Here is a 25,036-nt window from a genome sequence, read left to right as displayed (position 1 = left end):
TTATTTTCTGCTTTATAACAAAGGGAATCTGTTATACATATGCATATGTTCCCATATTTCTTCCCTCTTGCATCTCCCTCCCTCCCACCCTCCCTATCCCACCCCTCTAGGTGGTCACAAAGCACCAAGCTGCTCTCCCTGTGCTATGCGGTTGAGGAGGCTGCAATTTTAAAAGAATAAGATAAATTATGCACACAAACTCCCAATATTTCCTGAAACATTGCAATCTGAAACCCCATTGTAGGAAGCAGAAGATTCCAGGAGACATTGTACAAATGAAGGACTCTAAACGCTGTGGTTGGATAAGGAATTCAGGAAGGAAGGTATCCTCACCCAAGGAGAGCAGGTTCCTATACTTCTCTAACATCACATCCCTGTACAATTCCCACTGATCTTGGTCCAGGCATTCTCACTCCTCCTGAGACATCTATGGCCATATCCTGGAATGTCAGCAGTCCCTGAAATTAAAAGTACACATGCCATGTGGCCACGGGAAGAGTTCATGATGTGACCCAAGAAGAAAACAGCAAGTTAAGAGAACTGGTTTTAATTTAGAAGAGTGTCTTCAATTATCACAAATATATATATATATATATATATATATATATATATATATTACAAAGTAACTTTCTCTACTTATTTCTAACTACAAGAAAAGAGTATGGCATGTGATTCACAAAACCAGTATAGAGACTATACTTATCTGAAAAAGAAATGATAAAATGATGGTTTCAACACAGGCATATGCATTTTTGAATGTTTTATTTATATCAAATTGGATAAAATGTGTGTATTTCTCAGACAGAAAAGATATGTCGAGGTAGAAATGTACCTTTCAACGATTCTTGGGTACACAAGTACACTGGGGAGATTGTAAAAGTGCAGTTTGTGATTCAGTAGGTCCGGTGGGCCTGATTTCTATTTTTTTAACAAGCTCATTTTTAACTAGTGATGCCACAGTCTCTGATCCATTGAGGACAATTGTGAATCGCAGAGACATAATTAGAAAGGTAAAAATTCATATTTAATTTTGAACTTAAAAGTGTTTTATGGATTTTACACCTTTAATAGGACAGTAAGCACAGCAGCAGCAGTCATTTGTGAATATTTACTATAGACCGTGTATCTTTCTACCTTTTTTGTGTAGGATTCCAGGAAAAAGGCCTGGGCTGCGGTAACAGTGGGGGGGCCCCCCAGGCCGGGCCGACCCTCCAGGAACCCCGACGGGGCCCTGCGTTCCTGGCGGCTCCCTCCCCCGGCGCCCCCCTCCCTCCCGGAAGGCCTCGGGGCAGAGCGGTCCCACCCCCTGCGCCCAGAACGGAGCGCGCGTTTCCGCAGAGCTGGAACTCTCGCAGCTCGGGGTCTCTTCCCTCCGCCGTCACGAAACTCCCCGGAGGCCGAGGGGAGGGCGGCCTCTCTGAGGCTGCCGGTTTTGGAGGGGCCCCGGCGGCCGAAGCCGCGACAGTCGTGCGGACGGCGGGCTGGGTAAGTGGGCGCCGACCCTCCGCCTGGTCCGGTGCCCGGGCGGCAGCGCAAGACCAGCTTCTGTGGGACATGGGTTCGCTGCCACCCGCCGCTGCTGTGCAGAAAGTGCGGCCCCCAGCGTCTGGTCCCGGGGAACTTCGGTCCCTCCTCTCGACCCTGCCCTCGGCCTGGCTCGCGGGGCCTGTGGGGCGTGGGGAGGGGGTCGGCCTGAGCGTCCTGAGGGGAAACGGGGCAAGGGTGGAGCAGGGTCCGTAAATATCCCCTACTCCTGACTGCGGGGAAAGCGGCTGAAAACTCCTCCCGAGGCTCGCAGGCCCCTTATTCAGCCGAGTCCCTCTGCGCTCCTTCCTCCCGGAGCTATGGTATCGGAGGGAGGGGACAGGGCAGGGGCCTGGCGCAGGTAATGGGGAACATTAAAAGGTGATTATTAACTAAGAAAAACCAGTTCTCCCAAGGTGAGGAATGTAGCGCTTTTCTTTGTATAGGAAGATGCCAGAGTCTGGGCTCACTGAAATCCTTCCTTTCATATGCACCTCAGCTCTCTGGGGCCTGCATTCTCTATTTGCATATCCTGGATTACTCAGAGCCCGCGGCTCACACAGGGCTGCAAGTGCTGATGACTGTGACATACTTTGTTTTCTGAGCTGGCAAGAAATATTCTACTTCTCACAGGCTTGAGGGGCAGACAGTGAAAAAGAGTCGGAGAATCTCACTCAGCATGTACTTTGGTTTACATATAGATAATATTTATATTTAACTGTGCTAATAGAGGTTCTCAAGTCCCATCAACTTGTACTACTGCCCTCTGGGTATTCATTTCATCAATGTCATAAGATAAATGCCTATAGAATTGACTTAATCCATTTAAATCGGATAATGATTTTTAAAGGAAACATAATAGAAATATAACAACAAAACCTTTACCACTAAAGGCTGGGTCTGGAACAACCTACAATGTTCCATTGTTAAAATATTGAAAGATGTATTCAATAGAAATATCAACAAAAATGCCAAATAATAAGGGCAGCAGAATGTTGAAATGTTCTATCTTTATCGTTAAAGTGGCAGAAAATCATATATTAGTAGGCACTGGGGGCAGAAGATGCCTGATTTTATATCTTTGTCATGTTTGTACAGTAGTTTCAACAAGTAACGTAAAGAAAAAATGGAAAAACAAGGAGGTTTGTGCCTGAGATCACGTTGATGTGAAACCAGGAAGGGCCACCTTGTGCCAGGTGAGTTAAGTTTACCTGGCAGGTAGAAGGCAGAGCTCCTGAGAAGCAAGGATTGTAATTTTTCTGCTGGGTGCCCTTTAAGTTCTGTGACTTGACTGATTGTTTGTCATGTTTTGGGAAAGACCTGATCACAGGAAAAGGGTGGGAATAGAGTGATTTGGGGAGCAGCTAACATCATTCAACAGGGCTCGGGGCCTGAATGAATTTTAAAGAAACAGGAAAACAAATGCTTCTCATGGAATCAGAGAATGTGAGGGCTGGACAGTCCCACGAAATGAGGAGCACACGTCCCATTTTCCATATGAGAAAACAGAGGCCCAGCAAGGTGAAATCCCTCACCCAATTTGCACCCGTCTCTCCTCCCCACTGCATGGTTCATGAAAGCAGGACTCTTCCTGTCGTGATCACTGCGGAACCCCAAAAAGGGCCAGGCATCTAGCAGCTGCTCCAAAAATTTCGGTTGACTGTAGGAGCAATGCTATTTCTTTCTTTCTCACTCTTATTCAGGATTGTGCTAGGAACTCCCCAGTTTTCAATGTAATTCGATAAATGTAAATATTAATTGAGTTTTGTTGTGATGAGGACTTAGGCTTTGAAGGTAAGACTTGGTTCAGATCCTGGTTCTGCCACTCAATAGCTGTTTGGCTTTGGGAAAATTACTAAACCTCTCTGAGCTTATTTCCTCCTTTGTAAAGTGGGGATAAATGTATCTGAGCCAGCAGAGCACCTGCATGAGAGATGTGGGCTAAATATTGGTCTTTCTCACTCTACCATGCCATCTCTCTGTTCTTCCCAGAGAAGTTGTACAGAAGGATATAGTACTTAAACAAAAATAATAATAATTAATTAATTAATTAGTTTTTGGCTGCGTTGCGTCTTCGTTGCTATGCGTGGGCTTTCTTTAGTTGTGGCGAGTGGGGGCTACTCTTTGTTGCGGTGCGCGGGCTTCTCACTGCGTTGCCTTCTCTTGCTGCGCTTGCTGTGGAGCACCGCCTCTAGGCACGCGGGCTTCAGTAGTTGTGGCCTGCAGGCTCAGTAGGTGTGGCGCATGGGCATACCTGCTCCTTGGCATGTGGGAACTTCCCTGACCTGGGCTCGAACCCATGTCCCCTGCGTTGGCAGGCAGATTCTTAACCACTGCGCCACCAGGGAAGTCCAATATAGTACTTTATAAAGAGGGGATTTAATTTATTTCAGATAGTGTACATTTTTCTTGTAGAGAAGATTATTCCACTCTAGAAACATTAACACGCGATACCACTACAAAGGCAGTATTCTATGGGCTAGATCTTATCCGTAAATTTTATAAGTAATTGGGCAAATGACAAAGCACTAGGTACTGGGGAGTAAGAAGACTCAAATCTGGGGTGCCCCCACCCCAATTTCAAGAGCAGGGTGTGTTTTTCAAATCCATATTTCATCTGGTCTTTGTGTCTCATCCATCCTCTTTGTCTGCCTTTGTCAAGAAGGCTCAGATCCTCTGCTTTCACACCCTCCTGGCTGGCTGTGCCCCACCTCCCGTCCTGAAACCTTTGCATGCATGGGTGTGCCTGCTCTCCCTGTGCATCACCAGGTTTGCCAGGGAGCTGCTGTATCGTGCACTGCTTGCTGTACCCCAGAGTACCTAGACCCTTCTGGTACATGAATTACACTCTCATCACCATGAGTGCACGCCCATCCCCTTACCTTATATCTTGCCTCTAAGCCAGGCTTGGGGTTGACTATAGTGTGCATTCAGCTCTGTGAGCTGCTGGGATCAAAGGGAAGTTCCCAACTTTTGAAGTTGCAGGCTTGAGGGGCACACAGTGATTTAAAGTCGGGTCACCTGATTTAAAGGGGGGGGATGATTGTTTTAGAGCCAAGGCAGCTGACTTAAAGCCTGCGTCCCTCAGCTGCAGGCAGAGACCAACTTTGGCGGTGCGCGGGTTCGCTCCAAGCCAGCACTGCTGTTCAGGAAGAGCTTCCAGTAGTGCCTTAGTGCAGGGGGACTTGGTGCACTGTCTTGCCCCTGCCCTCAGAGGGGGGCCACCTGCTCTTTTGGAGGAGAATCAGGGAGAGGGAAGTGCAGAATCCTGGCTGGATTTGCGGCACCCCTTGTCTGATGGCAGGGAAGGGGGGGCGGGGCTGTGTGGTGTCCTGGGCCAGGACTCACCAGGTCGACTCAGCCTCTCAGCCTCCTAACCTCCCCACACACACCCCACAAGAGTTTCCAATAATACGTAATTGCGCCTTAGGTTCTCGGTCTTAAAACTCATACCCAGACTCCCAGGTCCCTTGATTCAGTCAATTCCTCTGTGCTCTTTCTTCTATTAGATACAGTCCCAGAGGGAGGGGCTGGGGGATGGGACTGGAGGGACTCCAGCAGCACTGGCCTCAGCTGACTAAAGAGATCTGGGGCCTGCGCTCTCTCGTATGTCTGAGGACCCTTAAGGTGGAATCGAGGGGGACAGTTAGAGGCAGTCCTTGCTGCCTCAAGTGAGTATGGATTACCGTCGGATGGGAAACACGCTGAGCCCTGAGAAGTACTGTTAGGAGGATGTGTTCCTCCCTTGGCTTCAAGGACGTGGGAGGACTTCAGGGCTCCAGTTCCCCTCCAGGCCTCCAGGTCCGACGGCACCCCAGCGGCCTTGCAGACCTGCCTTCCTGTCCCAGAACTTTCCAGGATCCAGGAAGAATCCAGACTGCAGAGATGGTGCCTGAGGGCTCCCACTTAAAAAGTGCTGCCCCTGGGGACCCAACAGTGGAGGGAGGAAGGGTGAGAGAAATATGGGGGTGGGGTAGGGAGGGGTGGCTGCCCTGGGAGTTGTTGAGAGAGAAATATTGCCTCCCACACCCCATGCTCCCTGCAACTGATGCATTGATGCCATAGGATCTCAGGGCCTCTTAGTCAGAGATGCCTCTGCTTCTTTACTCCTGTGTTCAAAACTATGCAAAACAAACTCTTCATCCTCTTGCTGCTTTGCCAGGACTTTTAAAGCACTGTTCTTTTGAAGCACTCGTTCCCTAAAGTGCAGTTTGGAGCTGTCCCAGCTATTTAAAAGTTTTCTCCTTAAACTGAGACTAAATCCTACTCTTTTGGAAAAACCGTCACTTCAGAGGAGATCGTCTTTTCTGCCCATTCCTTCCTTCTACTTCCCTCTTAAGAACCCCTGTGCTCAAAGAGCTTGGTGATTTATTTTCTGCTTGATGTCAAAAAGAAACCTTCCTCATGCACCCCAAAAAGCTTTCCTTGACCATAGGTGTTTCAAAACCATGACAGTGTTTTTCAATTAGTATACACTGGGTAGACTGCCTAGCAATCCCTCCAAGAGCCAGAGGTGAGCGACACCTTTACTTATTTGATTGCATGCCCTTCAAGTTTAGAAAGGTCCCATTCTTATGCCCCAGCAGATAAGACAGAGCCCTGGATGGCTGTGGCTGTGATTAGATAACTTCTGATGATTTTATTTCCCTTACTGACCTGCTGCTTCTAGGTTAAATTCATTTTATTCCCTGTTTTTTTTTTTTTTTTTTGTAGTACGCGGGCCTGTCACTGTTGTGGTCTCTCCTGTTGCGGAGCACAGGCTCCGGATGCGCAGGCTCAGTGGCCGTGGCTCACGGGCCTAGCCGCTCCACGGCATGTGGCATCATCCCGCACCGGGGTACGAACCCGTGTCCCCCGCATTGGCAGGCAGACTCTCAACCACTGCGCCACCTGGGAAGCCCTACCTGTCCATTTTTAAAGAAAGGCTGACAAAGTCACTGTAATAGGTCAGGAGTCTGAGCTCAGGGTTGGTCAAAGTACTCACAGGGAGGAAGGTGGATAAAAATAGGTGGGTAAAATAGGAGGGTTGGCAGGTACAGCCAGGACAGCCATGTTCACCGTGCATACTAATAAAGGCCAGAATCTCCTCATTTATCTCTGGTGGGAAGTTCTGCTGGTTTCACAGGATCAGACTCAAATCATATTCAAACTAGGGGGCTTCCCTGGTGGCCCAGTGGTTGGGAATCCGCCTGCCATTGGAGGGGATGCGGGTTCGTGCCCTGGTCCGGGAAGATCCCACATGCCACGGAGCGGCTGGGCCCGTGAGCCTTGGCCACTGAGCCTGCAAGTCCGGAGCCTGTGCTCCGCAACGGGAGAGGCCACAACAGTGAGAGGCCTGCATACTGCAAAAATAATACAAACTAGGGGATTTCCCCTGAGCATAAAATTAAGTATCCACCCCTTGCAGGAGTTGCTGCTGAGGAATAAAGAAGCAGATGTAGAGAACGGACTTGAGGACACAGAGAGGGGGAAGGGTAAGCTGGGATGAAGTGAGAGAGTGGCATGGACATGTATACACTACCAAAGGTGAAATAGATAGCTAGTGGGAAGCAGCTGCATATAGCACAGGGAGATAAGCTCAGTGCTTTGTGACCACCTAGAGGTGGGATAGGGAGGATGGGAGGGAGATGCAAGAGGGCAGGGATATGGGGATGTATGTATTCGAATAGCTGATTCACTTTATTATACAGCAGAAGCTAACACAACATGGTAAAGCAATTATAGTCCAATAAAGATGTTAACAACAACAGCAAAAAACTAAGTCAGTCAAGCCAAGGGAGACATTGTATGTGTTTACAGTTCAAGAAATCCAGAAGAGAATCCTTTACTCTGTATGCAATGATTGGTCCATTTGAAAAGAAAAAAACTTTCTAAAATGTTGTTTTTCCATTTATTGTTCAGAACATCATTTTTATACCACTGCATTTCTTACTATTCAAAGCCAAGTCACATGAGTTACAGGGAAGCAGCTGATTGATTTAAAGTTGGGTCATGTGATTTAAAAAGCAGTGGCAGTTGATTGATTTAAATCCCGGTCATATGACATGAGGAGGGGGTGCTAAAAACTGCTTTTTCCTCTCTGGCTCAGAATATCGTATTTACCTTGGTTTTTCTTATGATTTAGAAAACTTGGGCTGTCTTTCCTTGGAATCATCAGGAGAAAAATACAGTATTTCAGGTTCATTCTTGAAACCAACTTCTTACGGTTAAGGTGTATTGACTAAAAGATCTTCCTTCAAGAGATTCCAAACCTCTGTAGGACACTTCATTGTAATTGGAGAAAAAAGGAGAATGAAATCAGGCCAGCAGCTGCAAAGGGCAAGGCAGCCCCCAGGACTAGGGAAGGAGGAGGAAGGGCTGAGAGTTGCCATTAGAGAAGACAACCTCCAGAGGGCGCTGAAGCACCAGCAGAGCCCACCTGCACTCCCACTTTGGCACTCCAGGATCAGAGTTGTGTTTGGAGATGGGGTTGTTGTAATCCCAAGGAGGTGAGCAGAGAGGAGGAGTTGGTTACTGGTCTCCTCTGACTCTCTGGCCCAAATTACCTGGCTTCACAGAGGGGACAGAGTTTTGCTTTCAGCAACTGATGGGGCACTTGCAGGCTGGTGGGTTTGCTCAGTGGCCCGACAGCCTGACAGGCTGACTGCGGTGTGACTGCCCTTTGTTTCACCAGAATCTGTACATCAGGAGGTGCATGGCTGCGGGAGCCCATTCACCGACCCTCCCCCCAAGTGGGATCGCACCTTCCCTGGCTGTACCCTATGATCACCAGGTACTTGAAATGAATGCAAGTTTTTTGACTTCAAGGAAGAGCTCACATAACCCCTTCTGCCTCATAATGTGTGGGGTTTACTGTAATGGAAGGAAATTATAAAGAACAGGTAGAAAACTCACCTGTTGGTCTCCATGTAGGAGTTTATTTTGCATGAATTCCCCCCTACATGAGTAGATAGCAGAGGTTTATTTTTGTTCCTGTGTGTGTAGTTGTGGCAGAGGATGTAGGTATGGTGATTTGAAGCCCTGAAAGAAGAATTCTCAAGACTTCTCTTGATTGGAATCGAAAGAGACCTGGAAAAGGAGGAAAGAAAAGGAGGAGGGAGAACGAACGACTGTTACTCAGTAAATTCACCTTCTTGGTTGATTGTTCTGTCTTCTCATTTCTTTTAACTTCTATGTATGTCTAATGAAATAATGTAGAAAGGTTGATTTTTATGGTTTAAAAGATTTTACATCACAAAGAAACTAGAACTGGCTAACAGAACTTATTCAAATCAATGTTACATAGAGACTTTGATATTAAATTTGTATACTAAAATTGGTTAATCCAAATTTTCTCTTTCTTTCTGAGTATTTGTAACATATTTTTCTTTTTTTTTGCGGTACGCGGGCCTCTCACTGTTGTGGCCTCTCCCGTTGCGGAGCACAGGCTCCGGATGCGCAGGCTCAGCGGCCATGGCTCACGGGCCCAGCCGCTCCGCGGCATGTGGGATCCTCCCGGACCGGGGCACGAACCCGCGTCCCTTGCATTGGCAGGCAGACTCTCCACCACTGCGCCACCAGGGAAGCCCCTTATATTTGTTTTTAAAACAAAATTTAGCCTTTCTCGTATGTGTGTAGTTGCATCTCGTGGTTTTTGCCACATTTTGCATTTCTGTAATAGTTGATGATGTTGAGTGCCTATTGATGTGCAAATATCTTTTTAAAGAAGTGTCTGTTCAAATCCATTTTTAAATTGGATATTTATATTGAGTTTTAAGAGTGCTTTATATAAAAAAGCAATGGAAAATGTTCTTTCTCTCAGATATGTGTTTAGTAAATATCTTCTCTCAGATTGTGACTTATCTTCATTGTATTATAGTGTCTCTGAAGACTAGAAGTTTTAAATGTTTGATGAACTCTAATTTAGCAAATTTTCTTGTTTTTCATATTTATTTAATTTATTTATTTGGCTGTTCTGGGTCTTAGTTGCAGCAGATGGACTCCTTAGTTGCAGCTCATGGGCTTCTTAGTTGTGGCATGTGAACTCTTAGCTGTGGCATGCATGTGGCAGCTAGTTCCCTGATCAGGGATCGAACCCGGGTCCCTGCATTGGGAACTCAGAGTCTTAACCACCAGGGAAGTCCCTTAGCAATTTTCCTTAGATGATTTGTGCTTTTCTGTGTCTTATCTAAGAAACCTTTGTCTGAGACCCCACTGTCTAACCCAAAATCACAAAGATTTTCTCCTATATTTTCTTCCAGAAGTTGTATAGTTCCATTTAGGTCTATGATTCTTTTTGAGTTAATTTTCATATATGTTGTGAGGGAAGGGTCAAGTTTCATTTCTTTTCAGCTTAAAAACTATTTCTGTAGGACCCTATTGTGACAGTTTATTACACAACTTACTGCATCTTAAACTGTGCCATACCCCCTCCAATATGGCAAGCTAATAGAAACTTTCTGTTATGCCAAGGCTAGGTGAGGGGATTGCATGAGATTAGTATGCAGAAAGGGCCCTGCATTTAGCAGTCTGTTCCAACCGTCTTTGTCAGGTCAGCTGACAAATGAGTGTCTTCACCACGCCATCACACATTGGTCACTGCTCTAGCCTCATCTTCCTCAGCCTCCAACAGCATCTGCCACAATTGCGATCCCTCCCTTGTCAGCTAGATGCCTTCCTCTCTGGATATTAAAAATTATTTCCCTATGTAACTACAATACTGTTAACACACAGTATTGAAAAAATGAAATTCCTACACAATGATATTACCTTATAAAGAGTTGCTATTCAAATGTCCCCAATTGTCTCTCTCATATAATATCATTTCTTTTAACAGCTTTTTGAGGTATAATTGACATACAATAATCTGTTTTCACACACACGCATATATAAACACCATGAAGACATCACCAAAATCAAAATGTCCATCTCCTCTTTGTAATTCTTCCTTCCCATTGTTCCGGCAATTCCCAATCACCATGCAACCATTGCTGTGCTTTCTGTTTGCATTTTCTAGAATTGTATGTAGATGGAATCATACAGTGTATACTTTCTTCTAACTGGTTTCTAACTCAGCATGATTATTTTAATTTTCATCCATATTGTTGTATATAACAGTAATTCATTTCTGTTTATTGCTAAATAGTATTGCATTATATTGATGAACCACAATTTATCTATTCACCATTGATGAACATTTGGGTTGTTTCAATCTTTGTCTATTACAGATAAAGTTGCTATGAATATTTGTTTACAAGTCTTTGTAAATACCTGCAAGTAGAATGGCTGGATCATTGGTAAGTGTATGTATAAGTTTTTAAAAAATACCTATTTTCCATAGTGGTTTGATCATTTTACATCTCTACCAGCAGTGTATGAGAATTGCATTTTCTTCACGTTGTGGCCAACACTTGCTATGCTCAGTATTTTTAATTTCAGATAGTTTAATAGGTGTGTAGTTGTATCTCACTGTAGCATCCTTAATGATTAATCATGTCAAACGTCTTTTCATATGCTTATTTTCCATCTGTATATCTTTTTATCTTTTATCTATATTTTTCTGGAGTTTTGAGAGTTCTTTATATATTTTGGAAATTAGTCCTTTATCCAATATGTAAGTTGCTAAGTATTTTCTCCCATTCTGTGACTCATCTTTCCGTTCTCTCAGGAGTGTCTTTTGCAGGGCAGAAATTCTTCACTTTGATAGTGTCTAATTTATCTATTTTTTTCTTTCATGGATTATGCTTTTGATGTTGTGTCTAAGAAATCTTGCCTAACTCAAGGTCATAAAATTTTTCACCTGTTTTGTTCTAGACATTTTATACTTTTATGTTTTACATTTAGATCTTTGAACCAATTTGAGTTCATTTCTGTATAAGGTTTGGATGGAAGTTCTTTTTTTTGTTTGGTTTTTGCACCTGTGTATTCAATTGTTCCAGCATCATTTGGTGAAAAGACTATCATCTCTCCACTTAAATGCCTTTGAACCTGAAAGTCAGTTGTCCACATCTCTCTACTTCTGAACTTTCTATTCTCTTCCTTTGATCTTTTTGTCTATCTTTACCCTACTATCACAGTGTCTTGAAAGTGTTACTTCATAAGCCTTGAAATCAGTTACTGTTGGTTCTTCAACTTTGTTCTTTTTCAACGTTGTTTTAGTTATTCTAAATTTTATTTCCACATGAATTTTAGAATTAGCTTGTCAATTTCTATAGAAAAGCCTACTGGTATTTTGATCTATAAATCAGTTTGGGGAGAAATGATGTCTTAACAATATTGAATCTTCTGATCCATGAAAACATGTTATCTCTTCATTTATTTAGGTCTTCCTTAATTTCCCCCAGCAAGAGTTTACAGTTTTCACTGTGCAAGTCTTTTACATGTTTTGTCAGATTTATTCTAAGTATTTTATATGTTTGATTCTATTATAAGTAGTATTTTAAAACTTTGGTCTCTGATTGTTTGTTGAGATAAATTAATCTTTTTGTATGTTCATCTTGTACCCTGCAAACTTGAGAAACTCATTGATGAGTTCCAGTAGCAGTTTTGTAGATTCTGTCAGGTTTTCTCTATAATCATGTTATCTGGAAATAAACATAGGTTTAGTTCTTCCTTTCCTTTCTGAATATCTCTTTTCTTTTTGTTGTCCTATTGCACTGGCTAGAATCTTCAGTGCAATGTCAAATAGAAATAATGAGAGCAGACATCCTTGCCTTTGTCCTGATACTGGCGAGCAAGTTCTTTGTCCTTCACCATTAAATATGATGTTAAGTTTTTGTAGAAGTCATTTATCAAGTTGAGGAAGTCTCCTTCCATTCCTCGTCTGCTGAGGGCTGTTTTTTTTCTTTAATCAGGAATGGATGTTGGATTTTTTCATTCTTTTCCTGCATCTTTTGCAATGATTATGTGATTTTTCCCTTCTTTTGTTTCCTTAATTTGTTTATTTATTTTGGGGTTGTATTGGGCCTCCTTTCCTGCACGCAGGCTTTCTCTAGTTGTGGCGAGCAGGGACTACTCTTCATTGCAGTATGCAGGCTTCTCATTACAGTGGCTTCTCTTGTTGCAGAGAATGGGCTCTAGGTGCACGGGCTTCACTAGTTGTGGCACATGGGCTCAGTAGTTGTGACTCATGGGCTCTAGAGCTCAGGCTCAGTAGTTCTGGTGCACGGGCTTAGTTGCTCCGTGGCATGTGGGATCTTCACTGACCAGGGGTCAAACTCATGTTCCCTGCAGTGGGAGGTGGATTCTTAGCCACTGCCCAACCAGAGATGTCCTGATTTTTCTTTTTTAGTGTAGTAAGTTGGTAAATTGATTTTCAAATATTAAACCAACCTTTCATTCTTGAGATAAACCCCACTTGGTCATGATGTATCATCTTTTTATATATTATTGGATTTGATATGCTAAAATTTTAAGATTTTTTGCCTCTGTGTTCATGAGAGATATTGGTCTATAGTTTTTTTGTAATGTCATTGTCTAATCTTGATACGGTGAAAGTTGGCCTTATAAATAAGTTGGGAAGTATTCCCTTCTCTTCAACTTTCTGGTAGAGTTTGTGTAGACTTGGCATAATTTTATTCTTTAAATGTTCGGTAGAATTTATCAGCTAAGCCACCTGGACTTGAACCTTTCTTTGTTGGAAGGTTTTAAACTGCACACCCAATTTATTTAATATCTGTATTCTTGAATAAACTTTGGTAGTGCATGTGTTTCAAGGAATTTGTCCATTTCATCTTGAATTTCTTGGCATAAAGTATTCTATATATTCTCTTATTATCCTTTTAATATCTATAGTATTTTTCTGTTTTCCATTTTATTTATTTCTACTTTGATCTTTATTGTGTTCTTTCTTCTCTTACTCTGTGATTAATTTGCTCTCGTTTTTCCAGTTTAAGGTGGAAGTTGAGGAAGCTGAGTGCCGCATTAGCAATAACCCACATGTTGACATGTTATGTTTTCAGTTTCAGTGAGTTCAAAATAGTTTCTGATTTCCCTTTTGATTTCTTCTTTGACCACAAAGTTACTCAGAGGAGTGTTGTTTAGTTTCCAAATATTTGGAGCTTTTTCAGATTTGTGAATTTCTAATTTAATTCCATTGTGGTCAGAGACATATACTGAATGACTAAAATTCTTTCAAAATATTTTTTAACTATTTTTTTTTAAATTAATTTTTTCTGCGTTGGGTCTTTATTGCTTCGCCTGGGCTTTCTCTAGTTGCAGCAAGCAGGGGCTGCTCTTCGTTGCAGTGCATTGGCTTCTCATTGGATGACTTCTCTTGTTGCAGAGCACAGGCTCTAGGTGCGTGGCCTTCAGTAGTCGTGGCACACAGGCTCTAGAGTGCAGGCTCAGTAGTTGTGCCGTATGGGTTTAGTTGCTCGGCAACATGTGGGATCTTCTCGGACCAGGGATCGAACCCATATACCCTGCATTGGCAGGCAAGTTGTTAACCACTGAACCACCAGGGAAGTCCCAATTCCAGTATTCTTTAATCTTTTGTGTACATCCAGATTCCAATCTGGTGCCATTTTCCTTTTGCTTAACAATACTTCTTTTAACATTTCTTACAGTGAAATTCTACTTGTAAAGAATTCTTGCAGCTTTTGTATGTCTGAGACAGTCTTATTTTGCTTTTGTTTTGATACATCTGGGTATAGAGTTCAAGCTTGATAGAATTCAATTCACTACTTTAAAAATGTTATTCCACTGAGTTCTCATTTACATTGTTTCCAACAAAAATTCTGCTGTCATTGATATCTTTTTTCCTCTCTATGTAGTGTACAGGTTTTTCCTCTGGCTGCTTTAAAATTTTTCTCTTTATTGCTGGTTCTGGGCAATTTGATTATTTTTTGTGCATTGGTGTAGTTTTGTCCATGTTTCTTATGCTTAAAGTTCATTGATATTCTTGACTTTGTGGCTTTATAGTGTTTATGAATTTGGAAAAATTTTGACTATTATTTCTTCAAATTTTTGTATTTCTCCTCTCCTTCATGGACTCTAAGTTCACATGTATTAGGCCACTTGAAGTTGTTGCACAGCTCACTGATGCTGTATTCATTTTTGTTGTTGTTTTGTTTTGTTACTCTTTTTGTTTCATTTTGGATAGTTTCTATTACTATACCTTAATGTTCATTGACCCTTTCTTCTGCAGTGTCTAATCTGCAATTAACCTCATTCAACGTCTTTTTCATTTAGCCATTGTTTTTAATCGCTAGAAGCTCAATTTGGGACTGTTTTACGTTTTCCGTGCCTGTACTTAACATTTTCAGTGTTTTGTCTGGGTTTTTTAACATATGAAATAGTTATAATAACTTTTCTTCATGTATAAAAACTTTCAAAATGTTCTTTTCTGCCAGTTCTAACATCTGTATAGATTATGGGTTAGTTTTGATTGATAGCCTTTTCTCCTCAGTATGGGTCATATTTTCCTACTTCTTTGCATGCTTGCCAATATTTCATATGATCCCCGATACTGTGTTTTTTGTTTCTTGTGTGCTATATGTATTTAAATTCTTGTAAAATGCTTGGGCTTTGTTTTGGGTGGAATTAAGTTACTCAAAACAATTGTATTCTTTTAGGTCTAGCTTTTAAGATTCGTTGCGTAGGAGTCCAAGTACCCTAAAGTCTGGAGCGCATTATTTGCAACTACTGAGACAAGTGCTTTCTGAGTATCATGAGGTTTTCCAGTCTGACTTGTAGGAACAGCTTTTATTCCTACAACCCTGTGTGATATCCAGTTATTCTTATTATTAATCCTTTCATGTGGTCCTTTTCCTGGCATCAAGCAATTCCTCACACAAATGTACTGACAAATATTTTGTTGAATTCTCAAGAGATCCCTCTGCATATCTCCAGACTTCTTTGTTCCCAACAGAAGACATTGCCTCCTAATGCTTCTCGAAGCTTAGGATTTCAGAGGGAAACTTGTTCATGAAATGAGAAGTGTTTGGAGTAGCAGGCTCACCACAGTTACCTCTGGCGAAGGGCTGGGGGAACATAAGGGAATGGGAGGTTTTGATTCCTGGGCCTGAAATTTACTGCACTTACTTAGTGTGGGACCACCCTACAGCAGTCTCTGTTCACAGTCTTCTCCAGGTTTGGCCTTCTGTATTCTGTCTGAATCTTCCCAAATGCAGCAGTGAGTGGTCCTGGGTTCTATGCCATCATCAAGTTTTATTCAGCAAGGGATGCCCACAGAGCCCAAAAGGCATGTGACCAGAAGCAGCTTTTTCACACATCTCCAGTGAAGCTGGGTCCAAATGTGGAATTCCTCACTCTACTGGGAGGATGTGCTGAATTTAAAACTAATAGGCCATCAGGAATTCCCTGGGGTCCAGTGGTTAGGACTCTGCACTTTCACTGCTGAGGGAACGGGTTCAATCCCTGGTCTGGGAACTAAGATCTCAGGGGGGAAAAAAAAGTCCAGCGTTTGTACAGCACTGTGGTGCACAGAATGCTCTCACATGTACTGCTCAACTGATCCCCCAGTTCCCTAGTTGTTTCTTTTTTTTAGATGAAGAAACTCGAACTCAGGATGGTTAAGTGACTTACTTAAGGTTCATGACAGTAAATGTGGAAACTAGAGGCCAAACCCAAACTTAACCGATGTTAAACCCCATGTCATTTTATGCTGCCCCTTAATTTAAGAAATCTTCACAAGAGTCTTCCTTATATTTACTTTTATGTGGATTTTAAATGTGTAAGGTTGACAATTTTTTTTAATCAATTAATTTATTTATTTCTGGTTGCATTGGGTCTTGTTGCTGCGTGCCAGCTTTCTCTATTTGCGGCGAGCGGGGGTTTCTCTTCGTTGCGGTGCGTGGGCTTCTCATCGCGATGGCTCCTCTTGTTGCGGAGCACGGTTTCTAGGCATGCAGGCTTCAGTAGTTTTGGCTCACAGGCTCTAGAGCACAGGCTCAGTATATGTGGCACACGGGCTTAGTTGCTCTGCGGCATGTGGGATCTTCCAGTACCACGGATCGAACCCGTGTCCCCTGCACTGGCAGGCGGACTCTTAACAACTGTGCCACCAGGGAAGTCCCGAGCTTGACAAACTTTGGTCAGATGTAACATAAAGGAAACTTCATCATGCTCATCACTCTCAAACTGCCTATTCAGAAGTCCTTTCAGATTCCAGAAAATGGTTAAAATATTGTAGAAACCTTATTCCATATCAATATGCCATCCAATTTTACTTCCCCAGAATTAACATTTCATTATGTACCTCCATTTAGCCACCATTCGTTTTTCAAGGACCTTTTTCAATTCCTCTGAATAAGTGAGTGAGGCTTAGATTTCCCAGACCTTTCCCTTTATAATTGTGTGTCTTCTCTGATTGGCTTCTTGTTCTGGCTACTTCCTACTGACCTTGCTGCCTATTCTCACCCATATGTCTTTACTCACTGATTTCACCTTTATTGAATCTGAGAACTCTCCTCAGATGTGACTCCAGGTACACTACCTCCCACTTCTTTACCCTGTTTAACACCCTGGCAGTACTTCAATCCTGGCAGTACCCCCTGGGATTGAAATGATTTTGTGTCAGACATTCGTTAATTTGCAGACCCTGCGACCATTTCACATAACCACTCAGATATTACAGATGGTCCTGGAAAGAGTATGAAACAGTTACTTGGTATCAGTTGTGAGTAATGAGTTCTTTTCTTATATTGGACATTAAGACCATTCCATAAGCATAGGTTGTGCGATTTTCACAGCATAAAGCCTGTCACTGATAGAGTAATGAAGCAAATGTTCTCCAAGTCACTATAGAGTTGAGAGGAAAGGGCATTCATATTAGATTTCTTTATTTAATGCAGAGCCTTAGTTTACTACCCACAACCCCGAAATTTTTCCCTACTTATGCGTTCTTTTTCAATTTTATTTATTTATTTGGCTGCACCAGGTCTCAGTTGCAGCAGGCAGGCTCCTTAGTTGCAGCTCAAGGGCTCCCCAGTTGTGGCATGTGGGCTCCCCATTTGCAGTAGGCAGCCTCCTTTTTTTGTGGCTCACAGGCTCCTGAAATATGGCATGCAAACACTTCGTTGCAGCATACATGTGAGACCTAGTTCACTGACCAGGGATCAAACCCTGGACCCCTGCACTGGGAGCATGGAGTCTTAACCACTGCACCAGCACGGAAGTTCCAATTATGTGTTCTTTTATTCATTGGCAGATATACATACTTCTTATCTTACTTCCCCTCTGTTTTTTATAAATACAGAAAAGAGAATAATATCTTAAAATGAAGGAAAGGCCTAATGTATCTGAGTTTTTCTCAGTAGCACGAAGGGAAAGGTCTGCCAGCAAGAACTGTGGCAAGTTTATCCCAGATGTCAGCTGTCTCTACTACCCAGGGGCTCAGAGCCCTTCTGAAGATTCCTAATTGTCTAGGACAGATCCATTTTGACTCAACGTACAGGGCCTAGCATCCCATGCGACTCTCAACATTTAAAAATTAATCTTCATTTCTCCTTCCCTGCAGGCAGCTTCAGTTGGAGAAAGTAATTTCATTTTCTTATGTACTCATTCATTCACTCAGTCTACAAACCATCACTCCTCTACTGTATGCCAAGATCTATGCTTGTTTCTGGTAACAAGGAAAGAATAATACATGGTTCCTTCAAGCACTTAAGGAGCTCATAAGCTAGTGACAGAGGAAGATGCACAAACAAATCAATAAATAATTAACAATGCTTTGGGCTTCCCTGGTGGCGCAGTGGTTGAGAGTCCGCCTGCCGATGCAGGGGACATGGGTTCATGCCCCGGTCCGGGAAGATCCCATGTCCCGCGGAGCGGCTAGATCCGTGAGCCATGGCCACTGAGCCTGCGCATCCAGAGCCTGTGCTCCACAACGGGAGAGGCCAGAACAGTGAGAGGCCCACGTACCACGGAAAAAAAAAAAGAATTAACAATGCTTTGACTTTATTTGTATTATTTGAATTTTTATGACTATATTTATATACTACACCCTGTTCAAAATGGAAATGGACCTTTAAGAAAAAGCTAGTGATATAAAAACTCCACAGTCATATGTAAGTTCTTTAGAGAGTTAAGACTGGAAATATTTGCACTTTCAAAGAAGCCTGTTAATGCAGATGAACCTCGAATTTCTTTTGGTTGCTTTATTTACATTCATAGAGGTATATGTATTCCCTCTTGTAACGGGGGTTAGTAACTTGGGAAGGGGGTGTTAAAGATTAAGGTCCAAATTCCGTGGCAGGTCCATCTTATCTCCTCTTCACGTCATATTCTCAAGCAGGAGCTACAGGATGAGATGAGTAAAACAGTTGACTTCCTTTGCTTACCCCCAGCCCCATAATAGGCTTCTGCCGGACTTCCTTGGTTGCTTTCATCATCACTTTCACCACCAGAGGTCAGGGAAACTTCCGGTTAATCAGGGGTCCTGGAAATGATGCAGAAAAGTACTGACTTAAAAATAATAAATAACATTTATTTAGGGATCACTGTGAACTCATTGCTAAAAATTTCCTACTTAATCTTCACAACCACTCTATAAAATTGGTAATGATAAATCTCAGGTATTTCCAAAATGAGTCTCTATGTAGGGTTGTGATTGTTTTAGGTATTTTATGTCTTTAGGTTCATCTCGGCACCAGACCTAAGGTGGTTCAACATAATACGCTTTCCCTAAAGAGCTCCAGATGCCAAGAATTGGCAAATTACAACTTTGGTTTCCGTGGGTGGTCAAAAAGGATCATCAAGGTAAACTGTAGATTTTCTTTGACTAACCAGACTCCTTTCAACAATGAACTCCTAGACTTTAGAGAGCAGAAAAGAACAGGGCTATGGGGAGAAGATGTGAGAGATTTCCACATGGAAATATCTGAGCATTGGCCTGCCACTTAGAATTAGTGATAATCTCAATAACTTGAATAGTGGTGTCCATAATTTTCTCCAGTATTTGTATGATATATCATAAAAAAAAATAGTCCATATCTAGTCATTCATTTGCAAGTCTCAGTTGGTTTTGAAGGGATAGCATACCTAAACTATTACCTGGGATTGCTGGAGTTTGGTATTTATTTCTAACAACAGAATATGTTGAAGTCTAGCCTTTAATTCAAAATCCTAACAGCTTCGGGATCTTTATAACCTTGAAGAAAGGGAAAATGAAGATATTGTGACACCACTTCAGAAGCAAAGCCTGAAGTTCTTCTGTGCTTTAGAGGTGGTGTTGCCCTCCCACAAGTGCAGGAGTCCTGGAGGTGGTATGGCTGAGGAGCCTTTGGATAAGTTGGAGGAAGGTCTGCTTTCCAGTATGTGTGTGTGTGGGGAGGTGAGGGAATGGGATTTCTCTTTTTTCCTTTCTTTCTGAAACTCAACTTTTCAGATACATCATCACCTTTGCTAAGCAACTAAAGCCCTGGGCAGAATTTTTCTGCCTGACAATATAGGTTTTTATCTTAGGGAATACCTGACAGCACCTTAAACTTTAGAATTTTAGAACTGACTGCCTGTGAAGAAGCTTAGGAGGAGGGAAAATTAGTTAGGAATTTTTTTTTTTTTTTGGTTAATAATTATTTTTGTGCTAAAATTGTCCTTCAAATACACATGTCTTCTGGCCTTCAGTTATCCCAACAAAATCGTTGTCTGAAGATTGAAATAAACTCTTGTGTAAATGTTCAGACCTTTGCCTCCTATAAAAGGGCCTGAGCAGAATAAGTAAATGTAGATCGCTAGAAAGGGTATTCTGATTGGTACTGAGTATTTTCCTAGAATCCATGGCACTTGGGCTTAGGGTTTTAAGTCAGAGGCAGGGCTGTTAGCGAATGGGGTGGAGGAGGCTCCACCATCCACCTCAGTGGGTGATGGTTGAAGAGAGGCCAGATCATCTGCACTACAACCAAATCTATCTCACTGTATGAATCCAACACTTTACGCACGGGAGAGCAGTGTCTGTAGAAGTGTAGCCTCAGCTTGTCGATTTGAAATCTGTGAGTAATATGAGATTTGTGCCACATTTTTTGTTTGCATTTCCTGTCTAGTATTTTAGGAACTTCCAGAATAGAACTGAGCAGTAAAAATGTGCCATGCAAGGGTACACCTACAACAGAGACATTCACCTGTACTCCAGTGTTGTGCCTGCCCTTAATCACTAAGGTAATGATCTAAGAATCACAGATGCATTTTTAGTTTTAAACATATAACCTAGAAATCAGTTATTCATATAGGCATTTTAAATTCATCTGTTTTGGTTGGATTTCGGGTCATTATCATTCCTTATGGAGAAGGAAGGTAACCCAGAAGCTTGCTATTCAGAAAGCTATGACAGATGCATTCCAGAAATTGCTGATTGTGATTTTAGGTAAGACCTTTTTGATTGTCGTTGAAGTGCTTCAGTTTCAGTGAGCAAATAAACTGATTTGAAAAGTTAATTGGATGAAAATACTGGTTATCTAAAACATTACATATTCTTTCATTCACCAGATGCTTTCACAGCAGCAGTCTTACGTTTGTTCTTTGAGGCATTTATGAGAAGAACGACAGCAAATATTATTGTCCCCAGTGTGTAGATGTAGAATGACTGGCCTCAGTTCATACAGAAAGTGTTTGATCCACTTCCTCCTCAATTGCTTGCTTATCGTACAGAATAGTGTAGTGATTATAAGCCTTGGACACCTGTGTTTGAGTCCTAACATTGTCTCTTAGATTTTGCTGTTTTTGTTGCAATTTTAGATTTTTGTAGCCAGAGACATTTGTAGGTATTTAATATCTCTAAGCTGCAATTTCTTTATCTGCAAATAGGGTTAGTAATTCAGCTTACCACCAAATGGGGGATATAGTAAGAGTAAATGGGATGATGAATCTAAAAAGCTTAGAGCTATGCGTGAAACATAGTAAGCAGACAAAATATATTGACTATTACTATTACTGCTGTTTTCTTGTTGAAGTGTTTATTAGATTATGTTTTTGGAATCAGTTTAATTTCAGTTTTCATTTCTGATGTATTGGGTGAATATGATTCTTATATAATAATCGGCTACGTTTTTGTAAACCTTGAAAGTGGTCATGCGGTTGAATAGCGTTGATTTTGTTCCCTATCGAGTTATGCAGCGGTGAGAATGGAACAGGCTGTGCCCAAAGGAAACTTTATGATTAGTAGATTCCCAGAACAGAACCGCTCCCCTGCTTCACAGCCCTGCAGGCTTAGAGACTGAGGGATCATAGCTAAGTTGTCAGAGACCTTATTTGCTTGTAAGAGTTGACCCTGGATTGGTCTTGGCTTTCCAGCCTGGGCAATCCTTCCCGTGAAGTGTGATTTCCCTGGTCATCAGGCAGAATCTCCATCAGCTGTCAACTCTGGGTAACAACCTTTAAGAACCAAACTAAATGACTGAGTTGTTTGTGCCTAATATGCCAAGGTACTCCTTATATGTACACAAAACTCCTTAGACCAAAAAGCCTGGTGGCCCTAGCTTGCCTTGAGGAAAGCTGTATTGTCCAAAATGTACATGGGCCAGTTTCTGCCAGTAGAGTGTTCAAATGCTCTCTGTCTCTGTCTCTAAAGCTATGTTCATTTCATCTGGTAGAATTTTGGTCCCAAGGAGTAGGCACTTGCCTTGCTTCTAATAGGAAATATCTATTATAGTCCAGTGGTATCTATCCCAGGTTTGAACTCACTTTGACTCCCCCGTAATGCCTTCCTATTTAATTGTATTGTGATTGAACATTTTTGTTTCCACAGCTTTTAATTTCTATGTCCTTATTCCTTAGTTCTTATTTCTAAGATCAAAAAGTTTTTGAACCAAAGTTGATACTTCTTATATATGTTTTCACAAATAATTATGATAAAAACTGAAGTGTCACATGAGGGAACTTCTAGGAAAATGCTCTTATTTTCTGCTTTCAGAAGTCAAAAGAATGTCTAATTATTAGGTGCTACCATTGTATACAGGAAGTTTTAGAACAAGAAAACTTCTGAATTGATCCTTGTTAACTTTATTACAGAAAGTGGTAAAACAGCTGTGGCATATAGACCCTGTGAAGATGTCACAGATGCTAGAACTGAAGAGGAACTACAGGATTTCATTCAAGTAGGTGGAGATAAAAACAAGGGGTACACAGCCAGTGTAGCCATAATTCAAAACAACCAGCAGGATTTGGAAGACTTCAGCATATCTACTAAGTTCTGTCTTTCTTAGGAAGAGGTGAAACTCTGAAACTGCTTTTGAGGCAGGAAATTTCTAGGACTTTTCCAAGTTCTGAGCCTTGTCTCTGGGCTTTGTCCCTTATTTGAAGTTTGGAGAGCAGGATTGAGGGCCACCAGTGTACGTCTACAGTTGCGGACACAGGAGAAGACACAGGCCCTTTAGAACTCCCCTCAATTAGAATTGCAGGGATTTGGGAACAAAGTAACTATGGTCTTAAGTGTGATTATGCTACACTGTTTAAAAACTATTCATGCCTTTCAAGTAAGGTGTATTACCCAGATCTCATATATATCTTGTGTTAAATCTTTTGCCAAAGAACCTTTCTGTAAAACAGTTATATGGATGCCTCGAATTAGGGATTAAGTTGTCAACGTAATTTCTAAAAGAAAACATTAATGTACTGCATATAGAATTTTTATTTAAGATGAGCCAAAAATGTGTTTCATGTCATTGAGAGCTTAATTTTTGGCTAAATTTCTGATTATTTAACTCACCCCAATGTTGGAAAGTTTGTTTAGAAGGGAAGAAAGTAGAGAAAGAAAAAGTGGTTATGTTGTGAAAAATGAAAATATTTTGAAAGTTTTTCCTGTACAAAATAATTATTTCCGTTCAATTTTAATCAGTCAAGGAAACTTCAAACGTATCCATGTTTGGGCTTTAAGAAGTCTATCTTCCTATGAAATGTGAGAGGAAAGGATTCCATATTGATACTAAAGATTTTGGAAACCTGATTATAACAACAGATCCACTCCTAAATGAGGCCAATCTTGGAATCAGTTCCATTTAGAAACTATTTTGTGCTAGGCACTGGAAATAGGATGAAGCTCCTTCTCCCTTGGAGTTTAGGTGTTAAAGGTGTAGCAGACAATTAAAAAGGACTAAAATTAAATAGATTATAAAAAGGACTGTGAATAAAGTAAACGGTGTTAGTTACAGTATTTAAAGAGCATTACTTAACATGCTGACTTTAATATTCTAAGTGTCTTCTCCATATGTTTACAGAGGGTAGACCTCTGAAAAGTGACACTGTAGTTTTTTCTAGATTAATGGCTCTGTTGAGACAAGTTGGGATGGGGCAAGTCTTCCCATGCTTATGTAAAGGGCCATTCACTTGGTTTTAGACTCTCTTACCCAGAATGAATTGCTCACCTGCCCCAAACCCCTCCTACAGAAGTTCTGGAGTCATCACTGATTCAGTGGTGACCCCCTAATAACAGAGTGGTGAATGAATCATGAGACATGAATACTGAGAGTTTGGAGGAAATGGCAACATTTTAGCATAATTGTAAGGAGTGTTCCCCTCCCGCCACCCTAACTGGTGCTCATTTTGCAGGTCAGCTACTTTTCTTGTCAGCCGTGCGGCCAAAGGGAGCAAGAATGTCTCTCAGACTTTAGCTTTGAGGAGGAAGATTTCAGATTGCCAGAACTGGACTAACACTTTTGAATTTCCCAGAATGCCAGGTCCTTTGGTTTCCTCGGGAAGCTCTGCATCCTTCCCTCCCCTCCACCCCTGGACTGATGGAGTTTGGGGCCACTCGGGTCTGCAGCCCAAATCCCACCTCATTGTTTGGGGCCAGGGTGGGCAGGGTGGGGATGGGAAAAGGGCCCGGCAGGAGGTAACTGTCACCTTTGTAAGGTGAAGGATGGTTTGCGCCCTGGGGACTCTGGGGAAAAGGCCCACTCTGGTGGCATGGATTGGATCTCCGCACAGGCCTAATAACGGTGGCGTAACTAAAGACGTCATAAATAACGGGTGGGACGTTATGTGTGGCTGGGGCACGCAGTTGCTAACGTGAGCCCTCGCGTCGCAGTGCTGGCATAGCAGTTCGGTTTGGCTCTGAAGGAGGATGTGGCCCCGGCTCCTCACTGGCTTGGGTCGCTGCGCCTGGGAGCCGCCACATGTTATGTCGCGGCTGCGCCTCTGTGTCGTGGCTGCGCCCCACGGCTCTTCCTCACATGGCAAGGACGGTGGCTTCTAGTCCAGGCAGTTCAGCCTCCTGAGTGGGCCATGGGCCCCGTCCAGGTGACCCCCAACCCCGCATGTCTGACCGAGGCTTTGTATCCACACGCCTCAGAACCCCTCCCAAAGTGCCCCATGCCCTTACATCCCTGGCAGAAGCTGGGTGCTTTAATTACTTGACATCCTTGTCTCCTGTCCAGATGTTGGCCGCGCCTTATCAGGAGTTGACTGAGACTGAGGTTCCATACCCGGTTACGGATTCGGTTGGAGAGGTGCCTACAGGGCCAGATCAGTTTGCTGTTCCATATCAGGATCTGAATAACAAGCAAACCCAACATCAAAAGTTTCCAGAGGCAGTTCCAGTGCAAAAGCTCCCAGAGGCAGTTCCATTTCTAGACTGGGA

General features: G+C 42.4%; 1 pseudogene; it reads left to right on the top strand.

The window, feature by feature from the left end:
• Positions 1-5,256: 5,256 nt before the first annotated feature.
• LOC103084095 (RAD52 motif-containing protein 1-like) lies at positions 5,257-24,108 on the top strand (annotated as a pseudogene).
• Positions 24,109-25,036: the final 928 nt, after the last annotated feature.

This window comes from Lipotes vexillifer, unplaced genomic scaffold (assembly GCF_000442215.2).
Source record: "Lipotes vexillifer unplaced genomic scaffold, Lipotes_vexillifer_v1.1 scaffold268, whole genome shotgun sequence".
NCBI lineage: Eukaryota > Metazoa > Chordata > Mammalia > Artiodactyla > Lipotidae > Lipotes > Lipotes vexillifer.
This window is presented reverse-complemented; position numbering and strand designations above follow the sequence as displayed.